Source organism: Haliaeetus albicilla, chromosome 8 (genome assembly GCF_947461875.1).
Source record: "Haliaeetus albicilla chromosome 8, bHalAlb1.1, whole genome shotgun sequence".
Taxonomy (NCBI): Eukaryota; Metazoa; Chordata; class Aves; order Accipitriformes; family Accipitridae; genus Haliaeetus; species Haliaeetus albicilla.
In genome coordinates this window covers 20,771,431-20,795,143 of record NC_091490.1, presented here as the reverse complement: position 1 = coordinate 20,795,143, position 23,713 = coordinate 20,771,431, and the positions used below count along the sequence as shown (strand labels likewise).

The 23,713-nt window shown below is 40.2% G+C and overlaps 1 long non-coding RNA gene across 1 annotated transcript; it reads right to left on the bottom strand.

Moving 5' to 3' along the window:
* Positions 1-952: 952 nt before the first annotated feature.
* On the bottom strand, positions 953-22,953 carry LOC138686420 (uncharacterized). The gene is made up of 4 exons (XR_011325791.1): positions 21,562-22,953; positions 21,002-21,445; positions 20,607-20,699; positions 953-2,971 (listed from the first exon to the last, which is right to left on the bottom strand). It is a non-coding gene; the product is annotated as an uncharacterized lncRNA (long non-coding RNA).
* Between the last annotated feature and the right edge of the window lie 760 nt (positions 22,954-23,713).

Here is a 23,713-nt window from a genome sequence, read left to right as displayed (position 1 = left end):
GCGCTGCTGGCCAAAAACACAGCAAGGCTTCGTTCAGCTGAAGAGCAGGAAATTCATTTCAGGTGAAGTGTTTCATTAATTGTCACTTATGTAAAACCATTAGTATTTGTAAAGCAAAGAAATCAAACTTCTTCAGGTGGAAGGTCTTTCCGATGCAATCAGTCAAAACAATGTTTTGAAAACAGTGAAATGAAATATTTTCACTTTTTCCAGCTCCCCGCGCACCAGGATTTATCAACTCTATCAGTTCACTAAAGCTGACAGAAATTTGCTAAGCAATTCCACAGACCAGCACCTGCATTTTTCAGGGGAAAGAGGATTTGACCGAAAGCTGCCACCCAGCTCTCCTCACTAAGGACAAAGAAAAGACAATTATCACCAGGCTGGAGAGCATCTGAAGGAGTTGCCTCTTATTCTTCAACCCCCAGCTCTCAGTAGCACCTTCTGTCCTCCAGGGACATTGCATGGTGGGTTACCAGCCAGGGAACGAATGGCCACTGCTTTTCCCCCTGAGCCTGCCAGAGCCTCGCAAGCCTCCCCAAACTGATGCGTGTTCCACCTACAGAAGGGACAAAATCTACTGGTTTGGGGAAGAGCCAACGGTGGGATTAAAGCAGGAGTCGGGGACCAGCGGGGGGACTGGAGTTGGCAGAGGGTTGCAGAAGGGCAGGGCAGCCCCTTGCCTGGGGGTCACACGAGTCTCGGTGAGGAGCAGGCTGGAGGGCTTGGGAAGCAAGAGACCGGATCTCCTCCACAGGTTAAAATCTCAGGAGGAGAAAAGTTCTTAGCTCATTTGGCAAACAAGGATCAGGGGAGGGGGGGAGAGAGGTGTTTGTTTTGGGGTGTTTTTTTTTTGTTTTAAATCTTGGTATTTGAAAGCTCCTAGCTGTTTACATCTAGCAGCCTTATGCAAACAGCTGTTACACCAAGACCTTTTTTGGATCATGGGAATTTTATCTGCACTAATTTGTAATAAAAATCATTTAAATATTAAAGAATTTACTACTACTCCTAGACTTTGTGCAATGCTTGGAAAGTACAGAATATTAAAAGCCTTTTACCTCATAAACACCTTTCCTTAACCTAACTGGTGTTTCACTCAGGAAAGCTGTGGTGAAATCAGTTCTGCTTCTGGCATATGTTAAGCACTAGTCATGGCTGGGAAGGCCTGTTGGCAAAAGTGAGCCCTTAGCTATCATATGTCTTTTCCTAAAATATATCTTAACTTCCATAAATAACTGATGAGGTGGAATCTCCTTTTGCACCTCAGTATTGTGCTCTTTTATTATAAGAAAAATCTATTTTGCACCATAATAATATCACTTGCCACAATAAAATAACAGGATTTGCTTCTCCCCTGCCCCCTCCTGAATGAAACACCTAGACTGCAGTAAGATAAAGGAAAGCCAAGGAAAATGAAAAATATCAATAAAGCTACACTGGTAAATTGAAATACTTACTATCTTGGGGGGAAAACCTGTTATTAAAATAAAAATACCTGAGATAGTGTCAGACAGTGTGACAATGAAGATGTCATTACTAAATAGGACTCTTCGGTCCCTTAGCTGTCAATAATTAATACATTATTTACACTTGCACATTCTCATTTCCCAGCTTTCAAGATTTCATTTACACTCTGATCCTTTGCTTAGCAGCAAATTTAACATCATTGTGACCTTCTTCTGCCTGACACTATACACCTATCAAGCAGAGAAAGAGAATAGCATCTAATATGTGCATTTATTAAAGCAGAAAGCTTCAGTTACTGGAAGAAGTGACAAATGCCAGTGTTTGCCACAACAAACTGGAAGAGAAACAAACAGCTGCCAAAGAAAAATCAATGAAGAAGCCATCTTAATAATACCATTTGTGGGAGCTGCAGCATTTGCATGGTTTAGGGAAACGTAGCTGAACTGTTTCTAATTAAAACCCAAAGGAATTAGCAAACTTACAAAAGCCATACCACAAACTGCAGACAACCTTGTGTTAAAGATATATCATTTTAACTATCTGAAATTAAAATATTCTGTTAGGTTGAAGTAGCATTTTTCTCATGATGCTGAGGAGATACATCCATTCCTAGGAGAAACAATGTCAGATGGTCATATGAGATATAAATTGCTGTTACATCACAGTGTACATAAATGTACATATTTATTTAGTATCAGAATATGCAAACTATCAGCATAACATTTAACATATGTGAAAACTGTGCTGTAAGCAAGGATTGCCAGAACATAGCTGACTGGGGTAATCCTTTTGAAGTCAGTGCCAAGTTTCATGTTGGAGTTAATTTTTCTGTTTCGAAAAGCAAGTATTCCAGACCTATCCTGGCACACTGGGGACAGACACTGGAAGATCTTGAATGGGGAAAACCACAGAAATTTGGAGTTTGGGCTCTCAGGGAATTTTTCTGTTGGCTTCAGCAGATTTTGGAGCATGTCCTCAGTGAATCAGAAACCACTAGGAGTAGGAGCAGCAATAGTCCTACTCCAAAGAAGGAAGAGCTGAGAAAAGGAGATAACTCAGAGATGCTTTTCCACATGCAGGGGATTCTACCGAACCAGTAAACAAAATCCCAAAGAAGTTACTTTGTCATTTTTTGGTTGCGTAGAATTTATGGTCATCATTTAGAAGACCCTCTTCTAAGTCTATAGAAATCTAATGCTCTGATCTTAATTTCTCATAACTTTGCAGAAGGAGGCCGTATTCTCTTAGCCAAGCAGGCACTTCCTGCAGCTAGAGTTTGCCCACGCTGCCAAAACAACAGGGTTGCATTAGGCAGAAGAGATGATTTCTACAGCGTGACAGCTTCAGGGTTAACCATTCCATTGACTCTCTCGGTGTCTCCAAGCACCTCTGCTGAGTGATTGCCACGGTTCTTGCACTTCTCTGTGGTGGGGATGGCATCTTTGTTAATCATACAGAGGCCTGGCTGGATTTGGCACTTTCTGAAATTTCATCTCGGGAGCTGTAATCAGAGGGAAAACACAGACATGCTGGACAGCTTCTACAAAATGCTGTACCATCTGCTTGACCAAAAGGAGCACAGCAGCCAGGAGAAAGCGTTGAAGTGATGTGAACATGTTGTCTTAGCTAAGGCTGGGCTTTCGTGCTGTGTTCAGGCACTGGGGATGTGGAAATGCACCTGAGGCTAACTTAAACCTCAGTTCACTTATGCACAAACAACAGAACAACTAGTCCAACAGTGCCATAAAATGATTGCAGTGATAACCAGCTTACTTCTTGTACAGCCAGTGCGCAGCTGTCACTGTCAAAGTCAGGTAAAACAGGGAGGTCTGCATTAAAGACAGTACTATAACCACTCCAAAGTTAATAACTCATTAACTGATTTACCATTGCACAACATATTGATTCCAGTTTCTATAGCCCTGTCTCCTCTTTGTCATCAGCTAGTAATCTCCAGTTGGCAATGGAGTGGGCACATGTTGTTACTGCACCCTTGGTGCCTGCTGCATTCTACTGTCCCTCTCTCTTTTCCCAGCCAGCTTTACAACAACTGACTGCCACGCCATAAAAATTAGTTAATATTCAACAAAAGGGAGTTCATGCATTATTTTGTACTCTGAGAAATTAGTATTATTCGCTGCAAATAAAAATTTCCAGGATGAATTCTTGCATGCCAGTTCTTAGCCAGGAGCACAATATATTGGTTGAATTGTGTTTTCTTGTTAAGCAATAGACATTTTGTAGCAGAAGCCCTGGCACAATCTTTATGATGGAGGAGCAAACAGTACTGCATCCACTCTGCCATCAAAAGTAATCATTTCTGGAAGATTCTAACACAGTAAAAATTCCAGCCTGTGAACTGGATTCAAATTAGTGAGTACCCAAAATGTGTCCAAATGCCACCCCGTTGCAAGAAGATCTATTCTGAATTCCTGAGCTATTATGGGAATAGAGTGTTTATGAGACATGCTGGATTGATGGCATCTGCATGCAAATTCTTTTTTGCTTGCCATACAACAAAGGCACATGGAAATCAGAGTGTAAATTTCCCTCTGCTGTCCATTTCTGTAAGTCACTCCTTGGGCCAGCTTTATTTAATGGGTTAAGAAAATGGGTTGCTCTCTCAGTACAGTTTTTCTTCATTTCTGTTTGCTCTCATTTTTACCATTAACAGACATATTAGTTACTAGAAATGAAAAGGTTTGCAATATGAATAATTTGGAAGAAATTTTGTTTGCTTATGGACTACAAGGGGAAAGTCTAGCTCTTCTTTCATCACTATGCACCCCTGTGGCTACTGATGGCGTTGTTTTCCTAAATACTGACCTAAAAATCAGCCAGGCAAGAAAGGACCTGGCATAGCCCATCATTGACTAGGAAGCTCCATTGTCTTTCATCTTTCCTGACAATACCTTAAGCATGCCTAACGTTTGGTAGGAAAAAATCAGATGCAATGTTTACTTCCAATTTGGCAAAATCATCCATAGCCCAATCCCTCCAGGATATATTTGTCAAATGTGGGAGACTGAAAAGCACAAGATAATCAGCACTGCTACTTCTCAAGTTCTCATTCCCATAAGGGCAAAGAAGAATAGCCCAGAAAAAATTGCAGTTGTTTTTTTTTTTTTAATCGTCATCACCAGACCCCAAAGCATCAGCATTCTCCATGAGATAGATAAGGAGGACCTGTCTACTCTGTTCTTCCTGTGTCCTGTGCATTTTTACTTTTCATATGTGCTGACATAAGAGACCCTGAGATTTCAGAGACCAGCCAGAGCAAGTCCATAGAAACACAGCTCCAGAGTGGTTGTGCAGGTGGGCAGCAAGTAAACTGCTTGGGTTTCACCTCTGAGAGGCAAACGGCAGAACTGGAAGCACAGTCTTCACAGGTGGCTTCTCCTCTCACACCCCTCTTGGCTCTCCCCACTGGGATGGCAAGGTCAGGGTGAGTGCCTGCGTAGCTGGTGCACTGAAGACTGATGCCAGTGGAAAAGGACTTCTTCTGGGTCTAACATGAGATTGCTGCTCCAAAGAGTGAGCTGAACCCTCAACTTCTTAGGCTCAAACCCAGACACTTTCGAGGACATAGGTCTGACTAGCTGCGTTTCAGTTTCATAAGATGGGAGTACTTCATGCTACAGATGACTTCATATATTGTTTGGAGGAGAAATTCATTAATGCCTGAAGTACTAAAGAGGAAAGGCTGGAAGGACCACACAGCTGGTAGAAGCCTGCCTGAATGGAGTAGAAGAAAGAAATGGAGGAGCTATTTAAAAACGAAACCATTGCAGAAAAGAGAAAGACTAAGGACGCAAAAGCAGGAGGGGCAGGGAGAGGCCAGGAAGCCCCCAACACGGGGGCAGAAACCTGTTCCTCTCATGGGCTGATGGCTGGAGGCCAGCTCTGCCAAAGCCCCCTCGGCACAGTGCTGAGCCCCCTGCTCAGACCCCCTGCATCTAAGTAGCCCCAGAGCTGCGCCTTGGAACACGTCTGTGCCGGCCTGGCTGCCGGGCTGAAGGTGGCCGACGCAAAGCCAGCCTACAGTCTGCACACGGCGATTTTTTGCTCCTGTTCCCATGGGCTACGTTTATGCGCACGCATACTGCCTGCAAAACCACAGACGTTATAAAGGAAGCGTGGTGCAGCAAAACTGCAATGAAGTGCACGCATACATATATGTGGGTTTATGAATTTAGTTAAGCAGAGAAAGAAACAAACCCAACTAGTAAGAGGGAAGGTCTATTAATGCTCTTCACCAAATTACAGGCTTTTTTTTTTTTTTTTTTAATTTTTTTTTTATATTTTGTCTTGAAGATAAGAGGAGACAGAAGCAGCTTTGGTTTTATATGGTCAGGCTTGCTGGTTTTGATAGGTTTGGAACATAGCTGCTGATACATTGAGAAAATACAATTTGGCGTCAGCCCACGCTGTGTGCCGATCTGTTGTGTGGGGGTGGGTATGGATAAGGATCACAACGCAAAATGTGAACTGTGTGTAAAACCCCAGTAACTTATCTCTGGAAGAGGAGTTTATGTAAATTACCATTAAAGCCTTTACTCTTGTTTGCTGATAAATTTATAGACATTAGCATCAAGGTAGCAATCAGGATTCATCAGCTTTACTTTTTTATAACCTGTTAGTCTCTGAAAACTTCTCTCTTCAAGTGACATACTGTAACATTGTGCAGTATTAAATGATATGCACAAATAAGTACCTAATGGTAGATTTAAAGATGTTGCAGCAGTCCAAGTTCTTTCATTTTCCTGATTATAATGGCATTTGCATAATGTATGAATTCAAACATTATTGCTGTTAAATAATGCATAAATATTCTCCCATGCTGAAATACATCTATTTCCTCTCCATGAATTATTTTGAATGTATCATTCAGTTGTTTTTCTATTTAAAAATGTAGTTAGAACTCTGCATATATCAGTATTATGACTGGAAGAAGTATCATCACAAGTAGTTGGCTAACACTCCAAACTGTAAATGAAGTATACATTATTAAATGGGCCATCTCCTTCCTTCTTCGGAAAGCATTATCACCAGAATACAATATTTAGTATTTCTGAAATGTCAGAAAGAAATGCAGGTACATATTTGATTATCTGGCAGGTCTTAGGAAAGAAAAAAAGAAAAACAACATTTTGCTCCCCAACCTGAAGGGAATATGAACATGGTCATATATAAAGAGAGATAAATCTGTAAGGGGGGATTGTGTGAGTTCTTGAATAGCTCTTTGTGAAACTAAGCATCATCAACACCCATTGACTTCCAATCCCATATCCCCCAGATGATGGACCCTTTTATTTATATTTGATTTTATAAAATGTGCCATCCAGCAAACTCTTAGATAAATCCTGTCAACGCTGTCACAAAAGTCAGTTACATCAATGACAGATGGCAGGATGAATAAAAGGACTTCAGGATTCAAGTAACTAAACTTGAGCACAAAAAAATGTAACCCAGTGCACAACATTTAACAATAAAAATGTCAAAATGAAAATAACATAAAATGTATGTCCCTTCTGGGTCTATAGCCCCGCTGAAATGGTCAACAAAAGTAAAGAATTTAATAAAACCCCAAGGACTCAAAAATATCTTGTATATATACTTACTTAGAAATGTGCAAATGTACAGATCTGCCTGCTTCACCCTATTGTCTTTTTTCCTGGCTTATGCCACAGCAACATCTTTGTTATGAAATATCTGCTTTTTGCAATTGCAGTGTTTAAAGTAAGATTTAAGTATTGACTTCTAATTGTATTGCCTCTCTCTTGTCTCAGTCAATTTTCCATTTGGTGAAGGTAGGAAATAATCAAGTCTCCAATAAACATCATCTTTTCTTAAAGTGTGTCATCTTTTATGATTTGTCATTATAATGCTAAAATGTGTCTGCTCCATCAGTGCCATCACCATTACTTTACCCATATAAACCCACACACCTATATATACATATGTGCAAAGAAACTATGTACTCTGTCAAATAGATTTTCTGTCACTGCTCCTCCCTTTTTTCCTTTGCTGTTGTTGATGGTATAGTGGAAATGCACTTTTAAAACCTAATAAGCTGATCCAGAGGTAAAATGAACGTATTTTGCTTACACTTATTTGAAGTGAGTCTGCATAAAATAGAGAACATTCTGAAATGGATTTGATCAAATGGAAACTATTGCAAATAAAGCACAGAAAATGTCATCTCTTAAATTCAATTCACTTGTTAACCCAAATAAAATGGACTGTGAAAATTCATGTTGGTTTCTAATGCATAGACATCTCAAAAAAACCCCAACCAAAACTCAAACCCAAACACACACACCCCCACCTCAAAAAACAACAAACAGAAAAAAAGAAAGAAAAGTTGCTGCACAAATGCTTTACCATGAATAAAGCTCTGGATTTACAAGACTGACTATTATTCCACAGATTGGACCACGGAGCCATGAGCACATAGTTAAAAATACTGCAATTTTACTCAGTGAAGATATTGTCATTTTTGTAGCTGAGCTGTGATAGGGAAAGATTCCACCAATAAAACCTCATAATAGCCACCCAGACACTGCCTAGCAAGAATTAACTCTTCCTTTCCTTTTAGTATGAGGGCTTTTTTTTCTGCAGAGGCAGGGATTTTCAAACCACTTCACACCTGCATCCTCAGTATGGCAGCAGTGTCCTGCAGGCAGCCCGTGCCAAGCCGCTCTCAGGTAGCTAAGCATCTGGTTAACTTTACTCACACCAACAAGTACCACACTTGGGGCTAAGTTTTCAAATCCAGTTAATAAATCTGAGTTGCTTTCTCTTGGGGAGAAACATCTGTAAGATGCAGCTAAGCTGGAATAGTTTTTTTCACCTGTTTGAACAAACATAATCATGCAGATTCCCAATGTGCAATTAGCAAAAGCCTGGGGAGACAAACAGGCTGCCTAGAGCAAAGCTACCCTATGTGATGTCTGCTGTACTTTAGCAATTTTTGCAAGTCATAAAGAAAGGACTAGGCAGGTGGAAAGAAATACACGCTAGTTAAAAATGCCTTTGTTTAATTCACAAATGAATTAATGAAGTATGAAACTCACCTCCTTATCTCATTGTGGGTTTGCTGTCAGGAGCAGAGGTGCGTAGTTCAGAACAGTGACAAAAAAGAGTGGTGGTGTACATTTGAAACACTACTTCCCATGGGTCCCGTGCTTTGATTTCTGCTTTAATACTGATAAGAAGTGACAGTAGTTGGATAAAACAATCAAAATTGGAGTTGAAGAGCTTATAAACCTCCTGACACTTCAATAAACCAAAAGCCAATACAAACCTTAAAAAATAATCATATATCCCTTTTGACTCTGAATGGCCACGTGGAGCAGAAGTAACATGCCCTTGGAGGGCTAGAAGTTACCTCCTGATTTATTTTACTCTCATTTCATAAATTTTAAATAAAAACCCAAATGTTAAATTCTACATGGAGAAGTAAAATCTTTTATAATCTTTTAGACAGTTGCTGCCAGTTCTCAGGAGAGCTTTATGCCTGCTGCTAAATGTCTACAAATCAATATTTAATATTTCGGAAGATAAAGTCTTAATTACCCATCTCCCCTTTAAGCATCAAACCCACTTTCAGTGAAAATACAACCATTTGCTGGCTGATGGATTGACTGCTGTTTATTAGTACATCTTTTCCTGTAGGTCAGAGAGAAGGCTTCCAATCACATTTCTTGTTTGCTAAAGATAGTATACATTTCACCTGACTTTACCCATCTATAAGTTGATCTCAGCTGGTTTCTAAAACTCCTGCCATAGTCAATGGCACCTCCAAGCACACAATTCAGTGCATCAGACTTAACCCCTTGCCCTGGCTGGAGCTGTCTGCTTCTTCCCATAGGCAACGGGGAGTGTAGGCAACCAGCTCGAACTACGTATCCAACATACAGACAGCAAAGACTAAGTGAGAGGTAAACAGCTAATTTATGGAACCACAGCTGACTGAAAGTAAATGTGAAAATTAGAGAATGATATTCCTTAAACATTTTTAATTTGCAGTCCAGACAAATCTTACGGCAGAATATGTTTTTCTCACTTGCAAGTACCATGGTTAAATGTGTGCTAAATTTATGTAGGAAATTCTGAGGAAGGCCAGATTTTCAGATATTTGGGCAACTAAGAATTCTGATGCCTCAGCGTTCAACCGTCCTATGATTTAAAATCTTGCTCTAAGTGCTCTAGGAAGAGATTCACTCACCTTCTGTTTAATGGTGGTTAAAGAAATCAACAGAATAGAATCCAGCACACTCTGGATCTGGATCCTTTGAAAGTGAGTTACATATCAAGCTCTTCTACTTTTGATACCCACTTTTCAGTTTAGTATCTCCAAATGTGAAGATTTTTAGTGGAGCCCAGAAATGAAGTCCACTAAAACTAGGAAAGGAATCTTCCAGCTGATTTCAGTGGAACCTGGATAAGCCCCAAGAGCACAAAGTCATTGCAAAACTTAAATACATATACTCCAATTAAGTGGAGATTTTGACATGGGAACTATATGTTCAAATAGAGCTGACAAAAACAAATGGGTTTTTCTAATAGATGTTTCTATTTTAGAAAGCCACTTATCTTCTCCTTTGTTCTTTGCACTTGATCCTGCACTGAAGTCCTGGATTGAATCTGTGGCATGACATTTATTTCTCTGGCAACTGATTTTGGGGTCACAGGCACAAGAATCGTAACTTCATTGTGGAAGATAAGCATGAAATAAGAGACCATAATTTTAAAATAAATGAAAAATACCTTTCAATTGTCAATATAATACTGAAAATAAAAAGTCTTTGTAAATTTAAAGGTTTAATGTAAATGTAAATTTTTTTTTGTTTTCAAAAGCCTAAGAAAGTATGCTGTATCAGACCAAAGGTTTATTAATACAGCATCCCTCCTCTGGCAGTGGTCCATATTTGACACTTCCTGAAGGAGTTTAAGGATAAAAAAAAAGACAACTATAGTAGCTTCTCTTTACTGTTAAACACTCCAGGGCCTGGCAATCAGCACTTTCCCCTTAGAGTATATATTTCTTATACTAAAATTGAGAAATATCAGAAGTTGCACTATTTGCATATCCAGCATCTGTGTTGTCAAAGCACTTAATGCTTAGGTAAAAAACAACCCCAAACACAGTGGAATACCAGTGAGGTCACAGTATTCAGTTTCATATCCCACTAAATCAAGTGCAGGTCTTGTGTCAGCAAGCACGTATGTGTGAATCTTCTGAATCGACAATGATAGGCACAATTATTTCTTGTTATGTGAAGACTTAGTGGAGAGTCTAGGTACAAGAAAGGAAATCTCAGGTGCCAGTACAAATCAGATTAATGACATGGGCAAATCTTAATCCTGTCACAGAATTTGAATCTTTAGGGTATAAAGAAGCACGATCACCTCTGTTACTGCAATCTCACTTTGCCCACTGAGTTGCCTAAGGAATACGCTAACACCCTGGCTCTGTCTTGTTTTGAGCAGTGTATATTTATAGTGAAAACCTCTTTTAGAAGATGACACAATGTCCATCAGGGAACCTCAGTTTCAGTTAGGAGTGTTGTTTCAGGTAACATTATGAGTCAAGACCCCAGTCCCCGCAGTCTGGCACTTAACCACACACTTAATTGAGTTTTTAGCCAGGAGGGTTACTCATGCAATACTAAACAATGTGCTTACGTGACACTTTCCATGAGTGCCTCCCTTCAGATCACCCTTCCAAATGACCAAGACTTTCATATATGAATGTGTGGCCCTATGGGGTGAAAAGCTTTGTCTTCTCCCTTCCCCCTTTAAGCAGGCTACTTCTCATCCCTGCCCAAACCAGTGCATTAGCTTCAAACTTAAAAACATAAATAAAAAGAATTTCCCAACTCAGGGCACTAATTCAATTGTGCAACACAAATGCACAGAAGACGTGCTTCGTGGCAGCACGGCCATGGCAGGCAGCCGCTCCGCGTGAGTCAACGGGGTGCAGCTCCCAGCCAACTCCTCCTTCAAAGAGGAGCTGTTCCCTGGACTTACCATTCCCCAGCTGTAAGCAGCTGCCTGCAGAAACTGCTGGTGCTCTGCAACAAGTGTGAGGCCACGAGATGGGATGGTGTCCACAGCACCTGGGAAGAGCCCAGAGGCAGGCGCTTACTCTGGACCAGCTGGCATAGGGCATCCTGGCTCCCTTTGAAAACCATGACCTCTTGCCAAAGTCTTTCCACGATCAAAAGGCATTTGACAAATCTCACAGGGAAGGAAGATGGGAGAATGGAGCCTTCAGGGCATCACGCCTTCAAGGAAACCAGCAGAGCAGCCTGGCAGTCTTCCTAGTGCAGGGAGGATTTCCTAGCAGTATGGTGATGTGCACACCTTTAAGTCTCCAGTCAGCTATTTTTATGGTGGCTTTAGACAAATGGAAAGCATATCGAAGATGCAACTCTTTAGCAGTTGTTATTTCTTTGAACAGTTTTGGCGGAGCGGTAACATCTTTTCACCCCTTCCTATTTCCTACTTGCATTCATGCATTAAGAGAATTTCATTGCATTATTCAATGACAATCACAGGTAACAGCCATCAGTGTGGCTCTGTTGAATTCAAGAGCACCATGCTGACTTACTCAAATTTCTGGCCACAAGCTACTTCAAGGGATTTAATGTACTGCACAGAAAATGTCTTCAAAAGATTTTTTTTTTTTCCCCCAGATGGAAATTGTCCTCAATACCATGAGTGCACAGCAGCTGTATCAGACATTTCGTCCACTAATTAAGAGAACTAGAATAATCAGCTTTAAAGCTCTAATACCCATCTCTAAATACCGCTAAATTAATTCAAACTAATTTTTACACAAGAAGTAGAGCATGCTACTTCTTATACAGATGTGCCATTTTGATATAAACTGAAGCATTGTTGCTTTTTCTGGTTTTATTTTTGGGGCGACAGTCATTAGTGACCTGATCCTGTCCACTTTGGGTTTAAAAGGAGACTTTCTTCTGGCATGAGTAGAAGCAAGATCAAGCCTTAAATACATGTCTTCCCTAGAGGACCAGGATATCCTGATGTGAGAGATTGCTTCAGCAAGCAGAAAAATGAGCTGGAACTTCTCCTACTTTTGCTTTGTCCTTTGCATTTTTCATACTCTGTATTGACAGCTTCTAGATGTGCAGCATTCTGTGGCTGGTGATCCTTCCTACGCCTATGTACTTTGCTGTCTACAGCCCTATTAACCTCAGATTTATTAGCTAGTTTGTCAGCCACTTATACTGCCAACTTCCCAAGAGGCAAACACATCCCTATGTGAAGATGCACCAAAAAGACAGCAATTGAAAAAAAGTATAACCCATCTCACCCTTTTAAACTTTAAGAACACAAACAAAAAGTGAATATTCTACATGTATTCAACCAAGCTTTAAAATTTAAAGCAAGCTTAGAACACATGTAGCAAACTCTAGTATTCATTTTACCTTCAGAAAGGTAAGTATTTTCTTACTATTGTGTATTGCTTGGGGAGGGAGAAATATGTTGACTTATGGAAAAAGATCAGAGTGAATATTTGGTAGGAAAGTAAGATATTAATAATGAAAAAGATATATTGTTTTGTGTGATTTAAGGGTCAGCTATAAAAATGTCTCAAAGGGGCATTATTTTGATTGCTGTGCTTGAGACTCCATTACAATGATGTGCTAAAATTTAAATGGTGAGCACAGTATCTGGTGTATGGACACAGACTTGCTTCAGTACCTACACATGGAAGTAGCTATGGCACGTAAGCAATGTGTACGTTCTTGAATATCATGAAAATTTGGCTCTAAGTGCCAACTGGAGATTGGAAATCAAACCAGTAAGGGTATAGGAGGAGAGTCTATGAAATATTTAGATAGGTGGAAACACAAAGGTAGGTTTTTTGCCTCACACATAAGACAAGCAATGAAACTTTTTAAAAGATAATGAACACTTTATAAGTTTTCTCTGTGTAAATCATCAAACATTTATTTTTAGGCATGTTTCAGCAGTTAGGATACATTGGAAGAATAATCATTGATCTCAAAGGCCTTCAAAGCATTCATCTTCCTGCATGATTTGCTCTAGGATGAGTTCACCAGGCAACATAATAAAACATCAGTTGCCTCAATGATGCTGAGGCTGTTTTAAACAAAACCTTTTCCTGTGTTTTCCCTGGTGTACATCTTTGACATTTAAAAGAGTGGGGAAGTGGTTTTATATTACCTTGTGAAAAAATTATGAGAATACATGTAAACCTGTGTAAAAGGTTATGGGGGAAACAGGGAGGCAGTGTGGAGAAGGATATGCCAGGGATTTCAGAAACTACTGTTGAGTATCTAGCCATCCTATGTTTTATCTCCCTAGGCCATCAAGGACTGAGTGGTATCTATTGCACTGAACCTAAGATGCACTTGGGACAAACAAAACCTTTCAAGTAATTTACAATAAGTTTAAATGAAAAACAGTCTGACAGAATGGGTTTTTTTAAGTGGCTTGACATAAAAAGCACAACCAAAAGTTTAGCAAAAATAAAATACATGATGGGCTACTGAAGCAGTCTATTTCACTTACTGAACAAGTCCATTATTTATTGAGAAAATAAAAGGAATAGGAAAAGTAGAAATACTTGAAGTTTGACAGTAGTTTACAATGATTGCAGTTTAATTCTAATGGATCTTTTCTCAACCATATATTTTTTTATCTGAACACAGTTCTTTAAAAAGAATGGGGAAAAAATTGCAAACATGCTTGTATGAAGAAACTGGGGGGTAGGGTTTTTTTTGGTTGGTTGGGGTTTTTTTTAAGATTTCCTTGTGAAGACATTGAATGCACTAAGTCTCTTAAAACGCAGATTAGTACAAGCCTCTGAGAATGTGATGGTAGGTCCAGGGTACCTAAAAGTGTTACAATCACTCACTGCTTTAAAGCTTAAGCTTGCATGATGCCTATCAATGACTTAGAGTCAGGGTGCACAAACATCGTCCTCAGAAGGAGTTGGTGCAGACCATCATGCCCCTTTAGAGACTTCTTAACTATAGGACTAATTTGGAAGAGTATATTGGTTACCAAGAATGCTCATTAACACTCTGTGATAAGTGCTGTTGACAGCTCTGCGGGTGAGCCAGACAGGTCTGGTGAAGACTACTAAAGGGTATAACTTGGTTTCTGCACCTGCTCAAGATAGGTCACATTTTACAGTCAAACTATTTGGCCTGTCACAGAGGAGTACAAGACCTGTTGACGTGCAGGAATGGGAACTTACTACTGCTGACATGCCGCTCTGGTCTGCCCCAGTGCTGCTGGGCTTCCCCTTAGGCTACGCTACCAAAGTCCTCACAGACAAATTCAGCTAATGCTACAGTAAGTATGGTAGACAAGTTCAGTCCCAGAATAGGTTAGTTTGACCCCCCACCTCAAACTTCATTTCACTGGAAACTGAAAAGCTGTTAGTTTGGGTCAGAATTATGAGGGGATGAGAAGAGATTCATAAGCTGTTTTGTTGAGAAAGATATGGAAAATTTTTCTGACTCTAGAGAGTAAGAGTGAAAATATTTCCTGAGACCATCTCCCCAAACTCAAAGGCTACCTCTGAATGAAAGACTGGAGATTTGTATGTACAAATGTATTTATACATAAGGTTTCATGAAGCTTGGAAGACAGAAAATCTGTGATGGAAAACACTAACACAGTTTGCATGAAGCAGCTTCTTAAGACAAGGTGACACAAGTGTTCCACATAGGGATGTATATGGGCAGATATTTTTAAGTGTTAATTTTTAGAAGTTGCATAGCCCTCTCCCTTTGTGTATAGGGTTTTTAAAATAAGGTGTTTAAAAGCTTTCAAATGGCAAAGTCTGGCCAGTGCTCTTTCTGCAAGGTAAGCTGATGTGCAGGCAAAAGGCAAGTCTGAGGGAGTTCTGTTACAGCATATCCCATCCACCCATTCCTTTTCCTTTCTTCTACCTATTCTACACAGGAACTTTTCTGAATGTAATAGGAATAAAGGTAATTATTTTGACTTGTGCCGTCCCATTTAAGAGCCCTTTTGTAAGATTTTACGAGGCTGATTGCTGGATAATGATGTTGTGATATAAAAGCATTCTTCACTTCAAAAATCGATTGCGCATTATTTAATTCTGCATGTTATTTTCATGGTCAGTGTTGATTACTATGCAAGTATATTTTGCCTAAAAAATAAACAAATGTACCAATTCCAGTTTTGTCAATGTATTTCTAAACACTTACTATATTTGACATTTGCAGCTACTTACTTATAACCGCTTACTCTTCACTATTGGGTTTATTGATTTAAATGTTATTCATTTTGTGCAGATAAAAGAAATGTGTCTTAGCCTGTTTCTGTCTATTAAGATGTGGCCAAGAAGAAATTTCACTTCATTTAAAAAAGCTCAGATATCACTTTCCTTGCATTTCCTTCATATATACACTGTTTAAAATTCTGAAGAGAATTATTATATAATGCATTCATTCACCTTCTGCTTAGTAGAAACACTTCTATTAGCATAATGGCTTCTGCAGCCCTCTTTGCTAATAGTTCTTCAGTTGTTTACATGTTGTTTGCATGTGTGTAACTGTAATATTAGCTTTAACTAACACACCTAAATAAAAGATAAATTGAAGAAAAAGTGAAGCACAAGGAACTCAGGAATGTTAAAGAACTGTAGAATACAGATCTTTATTCTAACCAATCCATCAGGATGTCTAACTTGAAACCAATCACAATGTCTTTAATTGCTATGGCTAAATAGCATTCATCCCCCTGAGAGGGAGGATACAAGACTTCTGCTGCTACTAGATGACAAAGTGGTTCCAAGTTCAGATTGCATGGCTTATACCCACTGTTAATCTGTGGTCGAAAGCTACTAGATGACAAAGTGGTTCCAAGTTCAGATTGCATGGCTTATACCCACTGTTAATCTGTGGTCGAAAGATCATTAAAAAAAATTTTAAATGTTATGGCAGAACTACCCTTAAGGGGAAAAAGTATCACAGTGACAAAGCATTCCCACTGAGAAAAAATAAAGAATTGTCCTGGATTTTTTCCTTTCTTCAAATTACATTTTCCTCTCTTTAACAACAAAAGGAGCAGAAATTGGGTAAAATAGACAAATTATTACCTTTTCTTTTTCCCCTCCAGCTAAGAATGGTCTTTTCCTAATCCAGTAATAATTGTGATAAATGTCCATTCCCCCCGCCCCCTCCGCCCCCCAGGAATCATGGTAAGAGTAGGCATTGAACACTGATAGTGCAAATGACCTTGCAAACAAATTCAGTCAAGGGTAGTGTCCATGCTTATGGCGTGCTCAGCAGGAACATGAATTTTACAGATGGGTAAAATTACTAAACAAAAGCAACATCATTATGGATACAGATAAAGATGGGGATGGATATGGTGAGGCAAAAGCAGAGTAACAGAGTCACAAAGGTCCCCAAAGCAGAAGATGAAACCTACAACCTGATACTACAAAACCCAGAAAAATATTCAAAACAGGGAATTATTATTTCAATCCAATAAACATCTGTATTTTTCTACAGTGGTAAAATTTTTATGTACTTCAAAATCATCAGAGGAAGAGAGATTACAGGAGTGAAGGCTGAGAGATGCACACTGCCTCGTAACGAAGAACTTCTGAGGCAACAGCAGCAGCATCTGGGCTCCAAAGTGCTGCCCACAGCATGACCGTCCTGGGCATAAACTCAACAAACAGCCGTCGGAGAAGCAAGCTGCTGAAATCACTTTCGCACTGCCATAAACTACTAACTTGAAGAGGAACTCTGGAGTATAATGGGATGAATAATACCAAACAAGAACTGTTCTAATGCTAATATTGCTTTAGCTTCAGAGGGATGAAGCAACAGCCACAACTGAGTTAGAAATGGATCATGCTGTTTGTGTATACCCATAACATTAGCTGTTGCATACCAATCTAAAAGTTTGTTCTTAAGCTGCTTTCTGATGCTTAGTTTAACTACAGTGAATGAGACAAATGATTGTCAACCTCCAATCCTTTGGAAATGCAATGCAATAGTAATTTAAGTTAGCATAAGCCCCTTGTGATCCATCCACGATTTATTAGAAATTTGGAAATGAGTGTTGCACATTTCCTTCCCCCATTTGCTATCTTCTGCCAGCTGCGTAAGGACTCAATAAAAAAGCCATCCATCCTCTTTTGTCAACCAATAGTTCTCTAGTCTCAAGCTATAAATGAACAGCACAATAAATTAAATGTCTGACAGGGAAGATGTATGACTTCACAATACTGTTTGATCTATGTTTTTAAGGAGAAAACATTGAAACCCATAGATCTAGTTATGCTATTGATTACTGGAAAAATGTGTTCAAATAAAGAATATAGAACATCTCTCCTCTTTTTCACCCAACCTTGGAAATTATTCTAATTCACAATCAGAAGAAACAGTAAGAAAATAAGAGGAAGCAATCAAAAAATAATGGCAGCAAATCCAGTCTGGTGCTTCAAACACAAAGACATTTCATCATGATTAAAAGGAAGGATACTGATAACTGAATTTGAAAAGATACTTTTGGAAAACAGGGCAAAGGCTAGAGTTTCCCTCACCTTGCTGTTGAAAGTCACTAAATTAAGTCAGAATCAGTGGAGAAAAACATTTACCTCCAGAGATGGCTTAACCCCCTATCTCCGCTAGAAACCTATCTTGACACAGGTCAGACTGTCCTGTTGAGTTGCTTATCTCTCATGACGAATTTTGAGACTATGCTAGATGACTGGTTCAGATGAGATGTCTAATATTTAGGCAGCTAAATTTAGGGGAGATGAATCACACAAAAGAGCCTGCCTAGCTGCTGTTAAAAATCAATAGGAAGATGAGTTTTATTTGAATGGTGCACTACAAATGGCAACTGGCCATTTTATCAAGTCAGTCATGCTACCGTCATGGTGTAACACACTGTACCAAAACCTGTAAGTACTGGCCTGTTTGAAACACTCCAGGATGCCTCTAATCCAGGTTAAGCACAGGTTTCTGTATTTATCATCTGGGATAAATTGCAACCCAGGAAAGCACTGATGTGGGCAATTTGACTGGGTTGTTAGAATGGTTTTCAGACAAGGAAAGCCGGGAAAGTTTGGTTTTAGTCATTAAAATCGGTAGAGCTGTAGAATCCAACCTGCATTTGGAGGAACCTGTATCCATGGTGGATATATGGAGCTGCTCCTATGGAACTGCTGTACCTTGCAGCACAATTCTGTGGATAAGAAACAGCAATATACACAGTGGTTGAGAGAGACGTATCAATAGCTGGCACTCAGGAATGAGCTATGGTTCCAGGAAATCAGGAAAACATGTGCACTGTAGTACTCTGTCAGCCTTTAGATGGACTTCAACACTACTGGAAAAAAATCCTGCTCTGCATTTCAGTGTCTCAGGGTAGGCAGGTCCAGACTGAGCGTAATGTCCTTTTCAACAAGCATCAGCAAGTCCAAATTAAGCCAAGATCACATCTGCACAAAAGGTAACTACCCTCAACAGGGCAGCATAGGGACGTCTTTTGTAGATAAAAAAGTCTGTTATGAAACATTTTCTGTTCTAAGTCCATCTTTTCTTGACATATGAACTTTCAGCATCCAGTGCTGTGTGAGATAATTGCAATTTTCCTTCAAGCAGCTGTTAACAGTGATGAGCTGACAGATGGGAAGCACATGATCAGCCCACTCAACTTTCTGCGTACCTGCCAAAACAATGATGCTACAGAATGAAACCTGCCCTCATCTTTAGATGTTTTCTGGAGAAGCTGGTGTGAAAACTTTTAGAACATCTGTAAAGTAACAGGAGAATTAGCAGCAAACAATTTGTGAGGTGTCAGCCTGACATTTGTTTCAGATAGTACCTAAATAACGAAGTTCACAGGGAAGTAAATGTTTTCTGCAATTTAAAGTTTACACAAAGCATAATTTTTAAGAAACTTGCCTCTACCAACAAGTCACTAATCTCTCTGTAGGAGGCAATTTTCAAGTACTTCCCACACACAGACACAAAGATTACAGGCCCATCTCTCTACTGGAAACCTTAGGCTCCTTTTTATTTAGCACGTTTTTCTTGTGAAAGGAACTACAAAAGACTGAGTAATCTAGTGTTTTTAAAACAGCTTTTTAATCAATTTAGTTATCTGATTGGAAGGAGTAACAGAGAAAGACAATATCTCAGCCCAAGTTAACCTCTCTACCAATCCAACTCTTTTAGAAAAAGTTCTCTCTGAAAACAAGAATCAAGCTCCCACCTGACCCACCCCAGGAAAATACTGAACTCAAGCAAGAAAGCGTGCCCAAGTGCATTGCGTCAGGATAACCTCAGCCTCACACTACTTACAACTGAACCACCCACTGTGAAATGCTGCCAAATTCAGACCCAGACACAGAATTGACACCCACTGGACACTGCTGCAAGTGAGGAAGGCGTTAAATATACCACAGGGAATTAGCCATCTAGTTTTCTTCCTTCCAATGCAATTCCCAGTCTAGAGCCACGCTTATACCCTGCCTGCACTACAGGTTTGTACCGGCTTTTCTAAAGGCCTAAATCTTGTATTTCTGCATGCTCTCCTATCAAGTGCAATTAAACCCTTTTTACAGTCAGAAACTCAGCGTTCAAGCCTCTACTCAAACTCAAGTAGACATGTGCCACCCCACAGACTTTGCAGTGTGCCCCAAACCAGAGACCCACCAGCCTGATGTATCTGAGACCATTGCTGTGCTCTCTTGGGCTTGCTTCCTCCTACTCTCCTGCAAGAGCTGAGACAAGCCCGCAACTGCTCCTCTTCTGCTGGCCTCGGCAGCACACATCCTGTTCGCTTGGGATTTAGGGTCAGACCTTAGACTGGGTTATGTGGGCATAGCGAGGTGTGCTATATTAACAACGAAGGTCCTGCTTCCTCCTCGTACTAAATACAAATTAAAGAATCTTAGTTTAAAGATCAGCACAAATCATAGCACCAATAGGTTGTGCCATATTTGAACAGGTGGGGTCAGGTGGTAGATACAATTCAGTTGCAGTGGACGAGAGCTCTGTGCAAGGTAGTTGTCCTGGGCTAAGCTGCATGCTGCTCTTGCAACTAAAGTAGCTGGGGGGGGCGCTCACCTGGGTATCTTGATGCTGCACTTCAGACTGCAGGGTGGAAGCCCCGACATTTGCTCACTCCAGGTTCACCACTGCATCCTTTCTGTTCTCACCCTTGCATTAGCATCAGGAATTATTATTTTAGAGTCATTTCAGTCAGAAAGCACTGATGCACCAGCAAGAAAATACATTAATCCCCCAGAGCAGTAGTCCTTTCAATGCCCCAGAGGGTATTTTTGTAGCCTTTCCTGCCTTGCAGCCAGGTAGCAATGCAGGGGACACTCAACTCTCCCTCTTTCTACACTGCCCCACAGTTCATGCAATATAGTCCTTGTTCTGAACTCAGAAGAGATACAATAATTTGCCCAAAGATCCTACACTCACAAAAGAAATCACAGGCCAGAGGGACAACTTACAGAGTGGGTGCCCATCCTGTGGTGCTTGCATGGCCTCAAATGTGTTTGCTGCTCGTTCTTCAGCATCTGGTGCATCTGACGGCCTCAAGACACAAAAGCCTGAAGTTTTGAATGAGGTTCATCCAAAGTCCTCAGACAGCTGGCAATTAAGATGCCTCAAAAGCATTCCAGAAAACCCAGTGCCAGTTGCTCTTAGGTTTGTTCTTGGAAATATTGAGGTTTTTTAAACAGTATCTGGTTCCCTCTCTAGGTAAGCCATCTCCTGTTATCTTCCTAGGAACATGCTGTTCATAACCCTTACGTTCATCAGAAAGTTGCAGGCCTGGGTGGAAGGTGGCCAGGGGTCCTTCTGAACAGCATCACTGGGCCTCAGGAGCTTGCTTGGTGGCAAGATGACAAACAGTAGGTAGGATGTATGTAATGAGAATGGTGACTGAGAGATTCCTGGGGAAAAATACAGAAGATTAGGTGTTTGTTGGAAGCTAGGAGTCCCACTGCAACCTACTGTTGGTATCTTTGCCTGTACTACTGGGGTCAAGAGTCACACAGATGCGCCATACCTAGGTTGCCCCTGTGCTGTGTAATGGTAGCATGGGTGTTTCCAGAAGAATCGAGCACTGCTTGAAAGATATCAGGTAACCACCATCCGATGTGCTACAATAGTAACCAAGACATTTTTTCCTGAAGCAGAGCCTGGAAATCACAGTAAAAAGAAAAATCACAATTCAGAAATGGAATCCTAGAAGACTGCTCCTTTGAAGAAAGCTCAGTAAATCTCTCTAAATTAGCTTCTGAATAGCTCTAAATTAACTTCTATTCATGACTAGATTAAGGCAGTCTGGGTTCAAAGGTGCCTTATGAGAGAGAGCCACCAAATCATCCTGCAATCATCCAAATAATCCTCCCAGGATCATCAGAGTGACTGAAAGCATAGCTCAGGCCCTTTTTGCCTCTCGAGAGTGCTGGCCAGGTCTGTTCTCTTGTCTGAAGAAGGGAAACCTTCATTACCAAGAGGGCAGATAAGCTCGGGTGGACATGTGGGTGAGACCTATGGCACTTCTCCCCCCTGCCACTCCACAGAGTCTCTCACTGGTATTTCAAGCCAGTGCTTTGGCTCTGGTAGGCACTGTGATACTTGCTGCAGCTTCAGGCTCTGGGGAAGCAGAGAGAGCTCAAGCAATGTTGAACACAGTCAGGCTACATTGCTGGCATCTGATTATTTATTGCTTGAGACATAGCAGCACCATACACCTTTGCACTGAAAGCAAATTTAAGAGAAAAAAAAAATTCCCTGTAACATGGTAATTCCTTAATAGCTTGTTCAAGAATTCCAGAGGATCAGTGCTATTTTTAAGCAAAACTAGTATCATCTGCATCTGAACTCTCAAATAATTAGATTACTTTCACTCCAGGACATTCATGCTGTGTTCAGCTTCACAAGTTTTTGGCTACATCTTGCAGATCTTATACTTGGAGGCGATTCCTCTAGCCTGCAGTAAGATGTAGGAGTTTTGCATACCTTACCATACCTCTTCCTGTTACGTGACCCTGTTTTCTCTGTCCCACTCTCCCATAAAATAAACAACCTGCCTCTAATGAGTTTTCCCCCCATTGGTGCCAGTTTTGCTGGCTTCTGTGCCCCAGTCTGGTATTTTTGACATCATTTCCTAGGCCATTCCAGCCTGACGTGGTATGACTGACAGGGTTACCTAGCTGCTGTTGGCCTTGCAAGACTGTTCCTCAGCAGAGACAGCTTTCAAAGATGAGGCCTGATCCTGCTTCCTTGCACCCAATGAGTGATTTCATTATTCAGAAGTGGTGATATATATATAAATATAGACAATATATATAAAAATAAAGACACCATAACCATCAGCTCTTTGAAACATGATTCTCTTTTTTAATTGAAATGGTAATTTCAAGTATCTTACTGTGTGACTAAGGTTTGTTTGACTTAAGGAAACACTGACTAAACTCCACACTCCACATTTCCTGCTTCTGCATAAGAAATGGGCAGCTGTACTGCACAATTTAAATCATGAAGGACTAACAATTGTGATTAATGACTGATATTAAAAAGCCTTCAGCTTTAGAAAGGCGTTAAGGCAATAGCTTACCCCCACAGAAAATTGCCTTGGCACGAAGAGCATCCTGAATTGTTAATATTTATACATTGATGTGGAAGTCTGAAGTGCTAAATACTATAGATGGTCAAAACCTGCAGTAATGCCAACATATTTTCATGAATATGCGCTGTAATTCAAGTAAATTTGTTTTGTCAAGTGAGTTTTGCTAGTATCATTTCCTCTCTTTCGAGTAGGAAGAACAAATCCAAGCGTCTTTTGTCAAAACTCAGAACTATATCATATTTACATCTTTTCTTTGAGTATAGACCTTGCTGAGAGGGTAGCAAAAGATACAAGAAGTGGAATTCACATCTTAGCAGGAGCTTGCAAATAAAGAGATGGGCACCCACAATTTTCCTCGCTTTTTCACGTATTGTATACATATACCCTTAATCAGATATTTAGGATCTTCAAGGACTCCACAAGATTGTACCTGCAGAGCCTATACTCCTCATTGTAAGGTTAAGAGTACATCGAGGTTATATTCCTTATCTTAATGTTTGGTCTCTGTTTTAATCTTACACATTTAAATAAAAGATATAAAACTGCAAATACTCCTCTTCCACTGCTGAATTTTCCAGTTTCT